At 41.5% G+C, this 17,048-nt stretch overlaps 1 pseudogene; it reads left to right on the forward strand.

Moving 5' to 3' along the window:
* The first annotated feature begins 280 nt into the window (after nucleotides 1–280).
* LOC101042607 (S-phase kinase-associated protein 1 pseudogene) lies at nucleotides 281–767 on the forward strand (annotated as a pseudogene).
* The last annotated feature ends 16,281 nt before the right edge of the window (nucleotides 768–17,048 follow it).

Genomic DNA, 17,048 nt, shown 5'->3' on the forward strand with positions numbered 1-17,048 from the left:
TTAGTGTAATTAAAGTATTAAATTAATATGCTTGAACAAATGGAAGAAATGGAGACATGCATTAAAGCAAGAATTATATACTGTTTTAAAGTTTGCAAAACATTTTCCAATACATTTCTTCATTTAAAACTCAAAGTAACACTGGGAAGAAGATTATCCTTATTTTGCTAGTAAAGAAACTAGGGCTTGAGCGGCTTCATCCTCCGCCTTTCTCTTCTTTTGCTGATGCCTCTCAGCTCTCGTCAGCTTCCGGTCAGCCATCTCCTTAACACCAAAAAGCATGCCTTCAATTAAATTGCAGAGTTCTGATGGAGCGGTATTTGAAGTTGATGTGGAAATTGCCAAACAATCTGTGACTATCAGGACCATGTTGGAAGATTTGGGAATGGATGATGAAGGAGCTGATGACCAAGTTCCTCTACCAAATGTTAATGTGGCAATATTAAAAAAGGTCATTCAATGGTGCACCCAACACACGGAGGAGCCTCCTCCTCCTGAGGATAATGAAAGAAAAGCGAACAGATGATATTCCTGTTTGGGACCAAGAATTCCTGAAAGTTGACCAAGGAACGCTTTTTGAACTTATTCTGGCTGCAAATTACTTAAACATCAAAGGTTTGCTTGATGTTACATGCAAGACTGTTGCCAATATGATCAAGGGGAAAACTCCTGAGGAGATTCGCAAGATCTTCAATATCAAAAATGACTTTACTGAAGAGGAGGAAGCCCAAGTATGCAAAGAGAATCAGTAGTGCAAAGAGAAGTGAAATGTTGTGCCTGACACTGATTGATCCAAATACTAGTTGCACTGCTCTGTTTATAATTGTTCATATTAGACAAACAGTAGACAAATGCAGCAGCAAGTCAACTCTATTAGCAGAATATTGTCCTCAATGCATGTGTAGTTTGAGTACAGATTCCAAACCTATGGCTGAGTTTCTTCTAGGATGATTGAAAGTTTCTTTTTTCTTTGCTCTGAATAAAACTGAACTGTGGGTTCTCTATAATGGTGAGGGGGAGGAAACTAGGGCTTATGAGTTTAAGTTACACATCAAAGCTAGAGGCCTGTGGCAGAGAAGATAAGAGCATGACTATGGAACTACCCTGTCTGAGTCTGAATCCTAACACCTTCCCTACACATCATGTAACTTGGGTAAGTTACCTAACTTTTCTATGCCTTAGTTTCCTCATCTCTAAAATGAATACAGAACAGTAACTTCCTCACAGTATTGCTCTGATGATTAAACAATATATGAAAAACTTAAAACAGTATCTGACACATAGTTTTCTGAGAGGGGGATTCTCTGACTACAAAGCTAGAACTCTTGTTACTAAACTACAATAGAATCTTAACTACTGCTCCCAGTGTTCCTAAACAAAAAGGGATTCTGAGTGTCAACCAACCAACTCAAAAAGATTTTTTGAAACAGAACCATAGGCATTGAATAAAAATGATTAATGGAGTCCATAATACCTACCAAGTACTATAGTAATTTTATGAGGAATAATGCCATAATATCTTGTGTTCTTTTTTTTTTTTAAAATGTTGTGAGAGAGGCTAGTGGGGAAAATCACCTTCACATGGGCAACTAAGATAGGAACATAGAATGCAACCATTCCACAAATAGGCAGAGCTCCCTGCCCCCATGCTTCTATATGCATGAGTGGATATGGTAGCTGGTCTCCAAAGATGACCTTCAAATGAACTCACCTGAGTAGTCCTCTTTTATTCAACCTGGGCTGAATTGTGACTGCCTTTCTTTATCTTTTTTTATTGTGGTGAAATTCACAGGAATTAAAATTGACCATTTAAAAGTGAGTAATTTAGCACATTCACAGTGTTGTACAATCATTGCCCCATCCAGTTCCATTTCTTCACCCCCAAAAGGAAATCCCCTACCCATTAAGCAGTTATTCCCATTCCCTCACTCCATCCGAACCCCTGACAACCACCAATCTGCTTATAACCAAAAGCTAGAAACAATGCAAGTGAGCATCAACAGACAAATGGAATAGCTAATTATGGTGTATCCATACAATGGAATATAATTCATCCATAAAAATAAATGAACTACCGAGACATACTACAATATGAATGAAAGTTAAAAACTTTACATTACATGATTGATTTGGGACTGATTCAATGTGGTGCAGGTGATGCTGTGGACTGTTAGAGGCAGGTCAGGAGGAGCCTGAGAGCCTCTGCAAAGGGCACTTAAAGCTTTCACTGGTGGGGATCCTGAGCTTCCAGGTTACAAGGAAAACTACTGTGAGACTGCCATGCTGTGAGAGAAGGGGCTGGAAAAGAGGGATTCCTAGTAAGCTCCCAATAGTTCAGCCATCCCAGTTTAGGTGTCAGAAATGTGAGCAGGGCAGCTGTCTTGAATATTCTACCTGTAAAAGACACTTTGTGGAGACAAAAGGAGGAACCCCAGTGACAGCCAGAACTGAGGCTCAAGGCATGGCCCCAAGGCAGACATTCCAGGCACCTGTCATTATGTAAGCCACCCCAACTCAGGCTCCAGCAACAATACATAAGTAGTTGGATAGCTAGGTAGATGGATAGATGATTAATGATAGCACATTAGAGAGTGATAAAGTGGCCTAAAAATAAGCAAACAAGACCACGGTAAGGAGGATCAGGTTGACTGTGTTATAGTACTACATTGGGATGATCTGAGCAAGCCTCACAGAGAAGGTGATATCTGAATGAAGCCATGGAGGCGAGGGAGTCCAAGTGGCTGTTCGTGAGAAAATATATTCCAGGTAAACAGAACTAGTGTAAAAGTTCTTAGTGGGAGAATGCCTGACATCTGCAAAAGAGCAAGGGAGCCAGATTGGCTAGAGCAGAGAGTAGGTGATAGAGGATGTCATAGAAGTGACCATGCACCAGGCTACATGGGGCAGTGAGGCTCAAGGATTTTGACCTTTATTCTGAGTGAAATGAAGAATTCCTGTGGACTTTTAAGCAGAAGACCTATATAATCGAACTCATATGTTAAATGGATCTCTCTGCCTGCTTGGCTGAGGGCACACTTTAGGGGAATAAGGGAAGAAGTGAAGACCACTTAGAAGCCCATTACAGTGATCCAGGTGAGAAAGATGGGGGCTGGACCAGGGAGGTGACCGCAGAGGTCATGAAAAATGATGGATACTGGATATTTTGAAATGGAAAGAACCATGGTTTTCTTTTCTTCTTCTTGGAAAGAACCATGGTTTTCTTTTCTTCTTCTTCTTCTTCTTCTTCTTCTTCTTCTTCTTCTTCTTCTTCTTCTTCTTCTTCTTCTTCTTCTTCTTCTTCTTCTTCTTCCTCCTCTTCCTCTTCCTCTTCCTCTTCCTCTTCCTCTTCCTCTTCCTCTTCCTCTTCTTCTTCTTCTTCTTCTTCTTCTTCTTCTTCTTCTTCTTCTTCTTCTTCTTCTTCTTCTTCTTCTTCTTCTTCTTCTTCTTCTTTTCCTCCTCCTCCTCCTCCTCCTTTCTTCTTCCTCTTCTTCTTCTTTTTTTTGAGACGGAGTTTTGCTCTTATTTCCCAGGCTGCTGGAGTGCAACGGTGCAATCTTGGCTCACTGCAACCTCCACCTCCTGGGTTCAAGCAATTCTCCTGCCTCAGCCTCCCGAGTAGCTGGGACTACAGGTGTGTGCCACCATGCCCAGCTAATTTTTGTATTTTTTTAGTAGAGACGGGGTTTCACCATGGTTTTCTTATAAACTGGATGTGTGGTGAGATATGAGAGAAGGAGGGAGTTCAAGGTATTTATTCTTCAAAGTCTTTAGCCTGAATAATTGGAAACATGAAGTCATCAATGAGATGGGAAAATTAGGAGGGAGCAAGTGGGCTGATCAGAGGTACGGATGATCAGAAGTCTATTTTTGGACAGGTGAAGTGTAAAATGTCTGTTAAACCTCTGAGGGAAGGTGTCCGGGAGAGAGAGGTTTCAGCTGGAAATGAAAATGTAGGCATTTAAATATATGGGACTGGGTGAAATGAGCAAGAGAGAAAAAGAAGAGGCCAAGGACAGAGCCCTGGGGGACTTTGGGAGAAACGGAGACAGAGGAATAACTAGGGAGGTGAGGAGAGCTGAACACTGGGGAGAGAGGAGATTAAACTTGGGAAGTACATGAGATGCTGGAGGAGATGCTGTATGAAGCAGGGGCCACTTGAGTGGGTTTTGGGGCAAAAGTAGAGTTTTTACAAAGGTATTTGCATAGTGGGAGGGAAGTCCACTTAAAAGACAAGGCAAAGCCAATTGCAGAGATGTAAAAATAGACGCCTGGATGGCAAATAGTCTGATGTAAATTAAGGGCGAGGTGGCTGTCAGGATAGAGTAAAAAATGCTAATGCTGTAATCCCAGCACTTTGGGAGGCCGAGGTGGGCAGATCACAAGGTCAGGAGATCTAGACCATGGTGAAACCCCATCTCTACTAAAAAATACAAAAATTAGCTGGGCATGGTGGTGCACACTTGTAGTCCCGGCTACTCGGGAGGCTGAGGCAGGAGAATTGCTTGAACCCAGGAGGTGGAGATTACAGTGAGCCGAGATCGCACCAGCCTGATGACACAGCAAGACTCTGTTGCCAAAAAAAAAAAAAAAAAAGCTAATGGAGACCTAAATAATTGTCAAATTAGGAAGGAGTTTGAATTTCTTTTTTCTTTTTTTTTTTTTTTTTTTGAGACGGAGGGAAGGAGGGAGGGAGGAAAGAAGGAGGCAAGGAAGAAAAAGAAAGGAAGGAAGGAAGGAAGAAAAGGAGGGAGGGAGGGAGTGAGGGAAGGAAGAAGGGAGAAAAGAATGGAGAGAGTAAGGAAAAAAGTAAATCAGTTATTTTTTTCAGCCACTTCGCAACTCACTTTGAGAATACATTGGCAATCATGCTGTTTTTAAATCATGTTGCAGCCACATATGGATTAAGTAGTTCATGGTTTTATTACAGAGTCAGTCCCAGGCTTTACAAAGCTTGAACTCTCTCCATGTCCCAAGTGGTATTTCTCTTTTTGCGCTGGAGTATATAAAAAAAGGTAGGATATGATAGAATTGCATAAAAATCACCTGGGTGTTTGCTCAGAATTCAGACTCTAGGGCTTCACTGCGGATCACCAGAATCTGAGACCTCCGGGTGTGGGCTGCACCATCACTGCCTCCTGAAGGGTCCTGTGTGGTGAGGATGGTGATCAAAGACTGGGAGTCCTAGGCAGGACAGCACTCACCTGCCTCCAGTGCAGCTAGTTAGCATCTGTAGATTTCACTTTTTTTATAACTCTTTGAAGACAAGACCCCAAGTTCCTGTTATACAGAGAAAGTTGTGATTTTTTAAATACATTTTATTCATTTTGCTTAAAATCCTAAAATCTGACAAAAGGGGAGATACTTTATTATGACCTACTCCAATTAATCTAAAGTGGGTTTCAGCTAGATTAAGATGACTTGGAGAGTTGGTTAAATCTTTGACTTGCCTGAGTAACTTGCATATGTATATTTTCTAACCTTTCGGACATGAATTTCAAGCATTACATTCTATTCATCTTAATGCATTCTTTTCTTGGAAAATGTCAGTGGTTCTTCAGAACATGCCACACAAACTCTGTGTCCAAAGTTTTAACAACAGTTTTTACTATGGGCACATAAGACAGAAATAAATGTTTTAGTTACCTGTTTGGATTCTGATACCAGGGCAGTTTGCCAAATCTTGTTGATACCTCTTGCATTACCTCTTTGAACATATTTGGTGTAGAAACTGGTGTATCTGTTTTGCAATCTCAATAAAGTACTATGTACGAATCTACAATAATGATAGCTACTGGGTCATTTTTGTGGTGAACAGTGTCCTTGGAGCCGGTTTTATTTTCTTTGTCACTAGATGTCACTGCATGCACAAGTGTGCTACTGTCACCCACGGTAATCTGAGCCCTGAGAGCTGGGAAAGAGAAAAAATATATTCTGGAAGCCTTCACTGTGATCCTGCTTGGAAGGTATCTGCACTTTGGATCTCTTTGAGGCTTTCTCACAACTCATTTAATTAGGCTAATCCTCCCTAATACTTCGTCATTTTACAAATTGTGTGAAATCTAATTTAAATATGTGCAAATATTTTGCTATTCAACGGGACCTTTGCGGGCTGCAGTCAAATGTAGTAAATGTATCTTATTCAATGTTTCTTCCTGGTGTGGGATTATAAACAGAATATAAATTGACTACTTATATGCTACTTCTAATTCAAGGTTATATCTTGTTAAAACACCAATTTGTTCTCAATCAGAATAAAATATTCAGTAAATACTCTAAACTGCCTGCTTGCTGGCTAATCGCATTACATATCTGCTTCAAGCTATAAAAAAAAAAAAAAAAAACCCAAAAAACGAAACAAAAAAAAACTTTGAGTAAAACTTGCAGTCCTTCTATCTCCAATGTTCTTGCAAATTCCATGCTTATATTTGCGTCGACTGGGGTCCTAGATATGCTTGGTTAGAAAGAGGACCCTTATCCCTGATTTTTCCAGGTTTGCTGTATTTGCAATATGTGCTTGAGAGATTAATTCAAGTTGATATTAGAGTCTTCTAGGGAGGCAAATTTGCATCTTCACTTCTTATTCTTAGCTTTCCTGTGCCAATCTCGTCATCAGGAAAAATCCTTCTGGGTCAGTAGTGGAATTTCACCTTCATGTTTTATTCACCCAGATAGCATGGAAACAGCAGTTTTACCTAAGACAATTAGCATTTAGAATTTTCCAACTCCAATTCTTATCTGCAGTACCAGACATGAGCAGATCTTACGAATCTTGGACAGTGGGTCTCTAAGTTAAGGTCTTGAACCCCTGCTTGGGATTTCATCTCATAAGCACAAATAAGTCATTAAAAACCCAGGTTATGATCTCAAGTGTTTGGTGTGGCTTGTGGAAAATGTGCACCTCGGTTTCCTCATCTAGGAAAGGGACCTAAGAAAATCTGCCTTATCTACCTTATGATGTCACTAGGGAAATCAAACAAGATAATAGGTTGGGAAAAAAATGAAGACTGTTATGTAGATTCACACATTATCTTCCTCTCCCTTATCATTTATTTGTAACACATAAACTTAAATAGATGAGAACAGTGGTGAATTCGTACCACTTTCAAATCTTACCTATGGTTCTCTTCCTTTTTAAAAGTTAATTTAATATTTTAGCCAGTAATTAAACATAATTAGTGACTTTGTGACCAGATGTTCGTTTTCTTCCACTTAGCCAACAGGTGGCATATGGTGAATTAAAATAGAAGGTGGCATTTTAGAATAAGGTGACAGGTTCCTAAGCACCCACGAAGGTTAGATTCAGATGACGGGCACAGCTTTGCTTTATTGAAGTGGAAACCTTGGGATGCCTGGGACGAAGATGAGGTTGGGGAGAGCAGAGTAGGCAGAGAGCAACTGCCACAGCAAAGCCTTGACAAGTCTCAGAGCAAGGAATCTGCTCATTTAGGGTCCAACATGAGTTTTTATTTCTCAGAAGTATAGCCCAAGTTACGCAAATCTGTTGGATATGAAATCATTCTCACAAAACTGTATTTGATTGAGTCTAAGGTAAACAAGTAAGACCCACACAGATTAAATTTCCATTAAAATGCATACGATTTTATGAATGGGGTGGGGGAAAAAAGCTGAGACATCAAAGGTGACTTTAATTAAATCTTAAATTCAGTTTTTGTTCCAAGTCTATGTTTTATATAGCTTTCTGTTTTTCTTTTTAAAACGTCGATCCCACCAAATAAGCGAATTGTGCTGATGACAGCACATTTGGTAAACGGTGGCCTGCAGACCTCAGACGGCTCTTCTCAGCCTTAGTTCAGATTTCGATGAGCACCACAAGGCTGAAGGGATCCTCTAATTATGGGCGGGATTAGTGCTCAATAGCTGATGTGTTGTTCTTCGTGGCTTGCAGCCCTCGTGGTTTCTCTGCTCCTTATGGTCACTGTGGCCACCTAGAAATTCTTTTCAGGAGCATAATAACCAGATCAGCTGCTGCAGGCTGGAGCCCTGCAGGACAAAGGGAGGTGGACGGTGCTCCTGCAGGCCTCTGCCTGCTCACAGATCCCAATGGGCATCCCTGGGGTCACGTCGGATAAAACCATAGTCCAGCCCCATTTGATAGGGCTCCATCCCACATGACCCCCTGCCCCTACTTAAGGTCTGGTGGACAGGCTCCAACAGCGTGCACTATTTGCCAACAAAAGTACTAGCAGTGGGAAAAAAATACGCACCCAGGCGCTGCAACACACAGAAGACTCCTCTTCTACATTTTTCCCTTTCAGCTATTTCTCTCTGGAAATCTTGAAGGTAACTATGAGAGGTTTATTACTCAGCATCTGTTTTTTATGTTCAGCTTGTACCGGGACAATTTTAATAATCATTAACTGGGAAACAGGAGGTTGGGGGCATTTATTTTATTCTCAAGTGAGGCAGAGACCTCCTTGTTTCTTGTTCTGTTCATCATTCTTGAAGCTTCTCTTGCTCCACCCCTTCCCTGATGAGGCAATTTGGGCAGGTTTTCCCTAAGCAGCATCTGGTCTCCTTTGGAGGATTCCACAGGCTTATTGTCTCTTTCAGATTTTCAATAGTGGCCTCTGGGGTGCCGGGGGGAGGAACCATCTGGCCAGGCGTCACCTGGCCAGTTGGGCCTACCCGGCCTCATGCTGCTCGGCATTCCTCTGCATCAAATGGCTCAGTGCCTGCCGGGGACCTGGTCAAGTGCTGGACAATAGGCCACAGAGCTTAGCACTGAGCCAGGAATGTGCTATTAGTAAGAACACTTTTTATTCACAATAAGAACAAGTAATACAGTTTGAGCATGGGATACTAAGCAACAAAATTGAGTTTCAATGTTGATTCAGTTATCTCCTACCCATGTGGCCTTAGGTGACTTATTTCAGAGTTATGCATCTGCAAAAGAAGAAAAACAATAACAATTGGACAGTTGTGAGGTATTAATGAGACTACCCAGATATAAAGATATCACTTTTATCAGACAGGAAACAAACGGGACATTTCAATGGGTGAATCAAAGATTGTTTAGTATCAGGACTTTTTACAAAGGTGCAGGTGTGGTTTAGGAAAAGCAAGACGAGATGGTGCAGTATACCAGGGCTCTCGCCAGAGCTGCTACCATGCAGGGCAGAAGGGGCAAGGTCAGAGAGCAGTGCCTGGAAACCCAATATGGACTTGCAGGGGAAGGACTCTGACTCAAGTTGTGTGGGCTTCCTCAAGGTGCAGCCAAAGCAGGGCAAGAGGAGAAGTGGGGCATGGGGAGAGAAATGCCCTGAGAACCCATTCCTGGACCTCACTCCCCTCCCGCTCTCTGAATCTCCTGCTGGTGCCACTCATCACCTGAACAATGTAGCAGCCTTGCCCACATCCCCTTGGCATTCACATAAACAATGGAGGCTTTTTACTCTAGAGGTATTTGGCCTGAGGGTTTTTTTGTTTTGTTTTGTTTTGTTTTCCTAGCAGACAAGCATGTTTGGCCCATGGGCACAGCAAATGCATCGGAGAGCTGATGTACCTGAAACCCATAACTGACAGGAGCTAGTGAAGAAATAGCAGCTTCCTCACCCGGCACTGTCGCGCTGAGTTCCAGCAGGATCCTCAACAGTTGCCCACAATGAGAACTCGCTCGATTACATACTCATTATTGGATTTGGTCCCTTTCCTGTCTCACTTCCCTGCTTCTCTGTTGGTCCCTTCTGGGATTATCTCCCAAGTAAATTATGCAAGCTACAATCCTTATCCCAGGCTCTGCTGCTGGGAGAACCGAGTGAAGACAAAAGCCACCTGCATAGTCCAAGTGGGTCAGCCTCCCACGCAGAGAATAGGGTGCAGAGAGGGTGCCTGGTCTGCCTCACACGCATCAGCTAGTAGTGTAAGTTTGGCAATAACAGTTATAATTATTTCCTGATTCTGTTCCTCTTTCACAACACCGCACGATCAGTCACCCCATTCCCTGAGGTTGACTTCTTGTATTTAACTTTTTGACTTACTGGTGTCTATTGGGCCTCGCCTCAGCATTATACATATGTGTGTGTGTCTTCTGTAAGGAATGGACAGAAATCCATTCTAGGTAAGATGAGGGGTGAGTGGGGGTAGGAAATGGTAGGGTTGTAAAAATGTAAAGTATTAATAAAAGTTGGATGACGTGTCTAATAAAAAATAAAACCTTAGAACTTGAATGAACACATATACATTTCAAACCATCAGTTAGCAATTGTGACAGAGCTGGGAGGGTGGGGTCAAGAGAAACAGGAAGCCTACCAAGCCTCCCTTAAATTAAACTTATATAGGCAGTAAATCCTACCACCAATACAAGAGGCCAGGTCTGCTGTAAAAACTAGAACCAGGTATCCACATGAAGTGAAATCAAACCTGATTTATTGTAGTACATCTGAACACTTCAGTCCCCAATAAAATCTCAGCATATTGTATTAGAGTTAAAAAGGATTAGTAAAGGATGAGAAGGGCTTCAATAAATTATTTATTAGCGCACTAGTAACTCGAGGGCCTATAATGGAGACGGGCATGTAGTTGGTACTTAGTAAATATTTAATGTATGGATTGATAGAGAGATGATTGGTTGAATAGACAGATTAGGATAGTAGCATAAAACTAAAGGGAATTTAATGGTACTCATCCGTAATCTTCTTTGTCCAAAACAATCTTAACATTTTTCTCATGGAGCGTGTGTGTATACAGTATATACATATGCACGCGCATACATAGACACACACACATAATATTATATAATATTGATGCAAAGTTGTTCCACTGGCCGGAGCAAGCCACATGAATAAGCCCAGTGCCAATGTAGGAGAGCACAACAAAGAATATTTTACAAGGAAGCACTCACCAATTAAAGCCATGATTATATCAAGGGAGAAGTCTCTCCTTTCTCCTGTGCAGTGAATACTTCTAAGGCCTGAACCTACCACCTCAGGGTTCTTCATCTCCTGAAAGGCCAGATGAATGTCCTCCTGATAGAGGTTTAGATGGAGTTTCCAAATGATAAGTGAATTTCTGGGAAACTAACCTATATCTCCTAAACACAATTTCTAAGAAAGAACCTCAAAATCCCTATTTTAATTAAGCATGGGCAGATGAGGGAGCAGGTTTGTATGCCTCTGTAGATTTTCATTTCAATACGGGGATAGGGCCCAGTGATCTGGAAGCTGATTACAAGTGTCCCGTATCTGCCTAATCAGTTAGTGTTGTTAACTGATACATCTATTACAGGAGCATCAAAGGCCCTGAGAAGCCAAAAGTTAGGAAATGCATCAGCAGTGGGTTGAAAATGAGACCTCTCCTTTTCTCTCTGACGTTTCTTCCATGAGCAGTACCCAGACAGCTGACAGAAAGGGCCCAGGAGGTAACTGGGGACATGAGATGAAAACTTAAGACGTAGGAACGTCCCATCCTTTGGCTTCCCTGGACCACACTGAAGAGGAAGAATTATCTTGGGCCATGTGGAAAATATACTAACACTAACAATAACTGGTGAGGTAAAAAAAAAAAAAAATCACAAAACAATCTCATAGTGTGTTAAGAAAGTTTACAAATTTGTGTTAGGCCACATTCAAAGCAATCCTGGGCCACCTGTGGCCTGTGGGCTATGGGCTGGACAAGCTTGCAAGAGAGAGGACAGATAAAGATGCATATGAGAGCAGCCTCCTTAGAGAAAGGTCAGTGTTGAAGCCATAAGGATATGGGAACTCTTTCAAAACAAAGTGGGAAGAAAAGGTAGTGAAGTAAATCATGTGAAGTCTCTATAGAATAAGGGCTAAAGGGAAGACACAGTAGCTTAAAACCACAATCTTGTTTTTGTTCCTATTTTTGTTTTTCTCATAAAGCTACAGGTCACCTGGGACAGCACACTGTTGGGTCCTCACAACGCTACTGGTCAGAGCTGGGCAGCTCAGCTGGGTCCTCACCAAGGGACCAGGGTTGGCTGATTTCAGCTGGGCTCACTCACTTTTCTAGAGTTCACTGGTCAGTCTGCTGCAATGAGGCTGGTCTAGGACAGCCCTGGCCTTGGTGACCTGGCTCTGCTGCCTGATGCTGCCATCCTCCAGCAGGCCAGCATATCACAGCAAAGCAGAGGCACAAAAGAGAGCAGGAGAATGCACAGCTTTCTAAGGCGTAGGCCCAAAATGGTGCATCACTTCTTGGCAACATTCTGGTGGCCAAAGCAAGCCACATGTCCAACTCCAGACTCTAAAGAAGGGAAAAGAGACCCAGTGCCTTAATGGGAATAAGGTCGCATTGCAAAAGGCAAGGATCCCAAGGATGTTCAAAAAAAATTGGAGGTCATCTTTGCAATTAATCAAAGTTAGATTATTCTTAATGGTAAAAGTTTGAACCACAATGTCATTGTACCTTCACAGAGTACACCTAGCTGAACTTCCCAATCAATGCAGGAATTCCCCAAACTTAAACACACACATTCGCATAAACCCTCAAAGATTCCCACAACTTGACCATTTGACCCTAGCTTTTCTCACTGGGCAAAAAAAGCACAAGAGAAAAAAAAAAAAGAAAGAAAACCAAAAAAAAAAAAAAAAAAAAAAAAAAAACCACGGCATCTCTCTCCCACCCCTGCCATTCAGCCTGCAGTTTATCTGGCCTCTGCTATGAGTCACAGCTGACTGAAGGGTGGGGGTGGGTTGTGAGTCATGGCCTAAAACAAAGATAGAATTTGATGGGGGTGGACTAGCAGGCGAGAGAGAAGACACGGCAAGTTCAGGCATTCTCTCAGTGTTTAGGGTGATGTCTTCTTTCCTGCAGCTGGGGAAGTTGGGCAGAGTGCCGCCAGAGGAGGAGATTCCACACAGGCCCTGTGTGCCTGAGAGTTGAATTTCTGATTTCAGAGGTGTTTGCATCTTGCTTTAAATTTGTTTCTGCTCCCCTCCCACCCTAGGTGCTGGTTCAACAGACCATTTCATCCTACCATTGTATAGAACCCACAGGAGCTAGTTACCTGGTCAGTTTGAGAAGTTAATATTTAAAAAGACTAATGGTTGCATATGGCTTCCTCCAGGAAAGAAATAATAAGCTAGCATTATCTAGTGACCCACTCCTACATGTATTCATATTTGACAATGTAAAAAAAAAAAAAAAAACACCTTTGGCTCATTGATAGTTTAACTCATGTCACTATGTTAGGATATATATTTCTTTCATCTATTACTATTTTTGTCTGCACAGTAACTTGCCTCAAGCACACAAATATTTTTGTGTCTGGCCTCAAGCAATTAACACGTCTCCTAACATTGAGTAAAGATTAAATGAAAATTCTGTCACCCTGAAATAAACCTGGAAGCAGAATTCCTGAATGTTTGCCAAATAAGGTGACTATCAGCCTTAAGATGCTGAACTTTGAAATTACTGTCATAGAAACAAAGGCAAGGCATGGCTGGCGCCCATTCAACCTGGTCAATAACATCCTTAATTACAGGACATGGCATCATTTTGATTCACACCAGAATAAAGGGCATCTATTTGTATATTTGGAAGTTTGAATGAGGATTTCCTGATGAAGTCATTTCTGTCTTACAACAGCTTTGCTTGTACCACTAGAGTTAAAACTGGGTCACCATTTTTATGTGAGCCTATGGATGCACACACATGCACACTCCAACTCCATACATACACACACACACACACACACACACACACACTTCATTTCAGAGTCTAATTAAAACTCAATTATACATAATTTTCTCCCAGATCAGTGCTGATGTTGGATCACAATTTTAGCTCACAAGAAAAATGCTGTAAATGAATCACATTTATCTGTGTTGCCTGCCAAAAAGAGAACACCATTTGTTAAATAATTTGGGACACAGGTGCCCCGGATGTACTATTTAATGGAGAAAGAAAGAGAGACACAGTGGCTGCTAATATCCAGGAAAAATGCCACTAGCTTCTAAAGCTTCTTAAGCTTCTTCACCCAGAAATTGTTACAAATAGAAGTGAATCTGACTCTGAGCTATGAATTGTTGCTTTCCCATGACTGAGATCCCCAAAAACTGAGTTATTACTGACGTGTGACGTGCTCACCATAAGGTCTCACTGCTAATCACTTCTCTCTGCTCTGCAGAGACTGTGAATTCCAGTAAAGGGTGTTCTGAAGACGTAGATGTTGAGGAGCATGAATTCATCCTCCACGACCTATATCACAGAAATGGGACGGGGGGTGGTGAGAAAGAGAAGGAACAAGAGGCAGGCTGCAAAGCCCCAAGGGGTGCTATTCGTATGGTATCCCAAGTGAACAGCAATTTCCCTGGGAGGCAGTTGCAGCAGATACCGTGGGTAGCTCTCTACCTCCCTTCCTCCTTCCTCCTTCCTTCCTCCTCAGGGCAGAGCAGCCCAACTTCCTTTTTGCCTAAGGGCAGTCTCTGGTTATCTATGTCTAGCTGAGCCACTCATGGCAGACCAGATGAATGATTGACAGGAGTCTTGTATACACACCCCAGGTTTCTTTGCCACTTGGATAGGATACAGGTGCTTCACCCCATTTTCCAGAGTCCCCGGCAAGACTAAGCTCCATTTGCTCACAGCAGTAGCTGATTTGATAAGACATCCTTCCTGGGGTGCCTTCCTTTCCCTGTCTCACTTTCCCTCTTTCTTATCTGTATTTCTACTTCCCCCCAAATATTAATATGATCTCAGGGATGGCTTTTGGGACCCCAAATCAAAGAAAGGAGCAAACTCAAGGAAGACTCTCTGTTTTTGGTAAGTTTGGAAAACTGGTAGAGCATCCTGACATTACATCCTGAACCGGAGTATATCCCAAGATATATTTGGATACTGCCTTTGTGGAGACAGAATCCACAATGCAACAGAGAGTTCCTCACTTAAAGAGGTACATTCTTCTTACTGTCTAGTTCACTCCCTAGACTCTGCCAGTTTGCCCATCATACAGAGCAGCCCCCAAGATGAAGGCGAACTTCTATCTGGAGTCTGATCTTTCTAAGATAGAGCCTAATCAACTTAGCTCTTTTTCCTTGTGGCTCATTGCTGCTTTCCAGACTGAGAATAGCCTCAGATTTCTTTCTGGCTTCCATATTGTACGCATCCTATTGCCTTACTTATACTCTTATTCCTCATGTCGAAACAGTCCTTCTGAAGTGTAGACCAGATCACGTCACACATATGCAGAACTGATCATGTCAGTTCAACCTTGGCTCCAAGGTCCTAACCACAGTCTGCAAAGCCTTAGGGTGACTTGATTCCTGAAGGCTACTCCAGTATCATTTCTTCTCACTTTCCTCATCACACTTTGCCTTTTTTGGAACATGGTGACATATTCCTGCTGCAGATTTTTGCACAGGCTGTTTCCTCTGTTTGGTGCACTCTTTTTATTGAGGGTGCACTCTTAACTAAACTAACTCATGCCTTTGTGTAAATATCACCATCTCAGACAGGACTTTGCTGACCATCTCAGCACCCCTTTAATTTATTATTGCTTACTTTATTGGTTTCTCTTTATAGCTGTGAGCACCAATTGACATCACATATACTCGTTTGCCTGTTTTCTCTTAGTCTTTCCATGACAATGTAAGTACCACTGGCTCATCAATAACGTCATGTGCCTGGCACACAGAAGGTGCTCAGTTAATATTTAAATGGTGGCTGAATTAACATATGATGTTACCTTTAAAGAGAAGCAAAGTAACCTGTAAATACGTTTACTAGAATAATCATTTATATGCAGACCAGGTATTATAAAATAGTCTATTTCCTGTTATAGATTGATTTATTTTTAAAGGATTGTATCCTTACTCTTTAAAAAATACATTTTCCCTGTTTTCCAAATTAGTTTTTTTTTTTTTGATTATTCAGTCCCAAGTTAGGAGAATGTCTAAACCTTGAGATGTACTGATAAATAATTAACAAAAACAGAACATATACCTCAAACTGCACTGCTACCATCTATGATCATTCATTTATTCAACAGATATTAATTGAGCATTTACTATATCTCAGACACTGCTGTACATATTCAGAGAATACCACAGCCAAAGATTTCTGACCTCAAAGAACTTACACAGAAAAGACATGCAATAAAATGTAAACATGATAAATAAATTATTTAGTATGTTTGAAGGACACACTAGGATGGTCAGGGGAGGCTTCACTAAGTTGACTTCTGGGCAGAGCTTGAATTAGTGAGTGTGAATGTGAAGCTGTGTGCATATACATGGGAGGAGCACTCTAGATAGAGAGCAAGGCCAAGGCAGAGGTTCTGAGGTGGGAGCATGCCAAGCTTGTTAAAGAGAATAAGCTGGAGGCTACTGAGCAAGGAGGAAGAGGGACAGGAGATGAAACCAAAGAAGAATCAGGAAAGCAGGCCATGTAGGTCCCTGGAAGCATTAAAAGGACTTTGATTTTCACATATGCCAATAATTGTTAAAAGGCAGTAATAATGAGCTGTTACCATTCCATTCACTAAATAGTATTCCCTGTTTGTTCCATATAAAGTTACTCCATGTAAATACAGACCCTGTGATCACTCTTGTTGATAATGATTTTATTGTATTATTGTTTCTCAATCAGGTACCTGCTGTTACATTTTTCTTAATTACACAGTAGTGAAACAGTTTTTTTGTTTTTTTTGTTTTTTTTTTTGAGACAAAGTCTTTCTTTGTCACCCAGGCTGAAGTACAGTGGTGCAATCTCGGCTCCATGCAACCTGCCTCCCAGGTTCAAGCAATTCTTTGCCTCAGCCTCTAGAGTAGCTAGGATTACAAGCACTTGCTACCATGCCCGGCTAATTTTTTGTGTGTTTTTAGTAGAGACAGGTTTTCATCATGTTGGCCAGGCTGGTCTTGAACTCCTGACCTCAAGAGATGCTCCTGCCTTGGCCTCCCAAAGTGCTGGGATTACATTTGTGAGCCACCACGCTCAGCTGAAACACTTTACTGATAATAAATACAAATGAGAAAAAAATTAATATAATAAAAATAGAGGTTTAATAAATTGGCTCTTTAGTTCTTTTAGTATAATAACTTTACTGAGATATAATTCACATACCATCC

Source organism: Saimiri boliviensis, chromosome 9, assembly GCF_048565385.1.
Source record: "Saimiri boliviensis isolate mSaiBol1 chromosome 9, mSaiBol1.pri, whole genome shotgun sequence".
In the NCBI taxonomy this organism is placed as follows: domain Eukaryota; kingdom Metazoa; phylum Chordata; class Mammalia; order Primates; family Cebidae; genus Saimiri; species Saimiri boliviensis.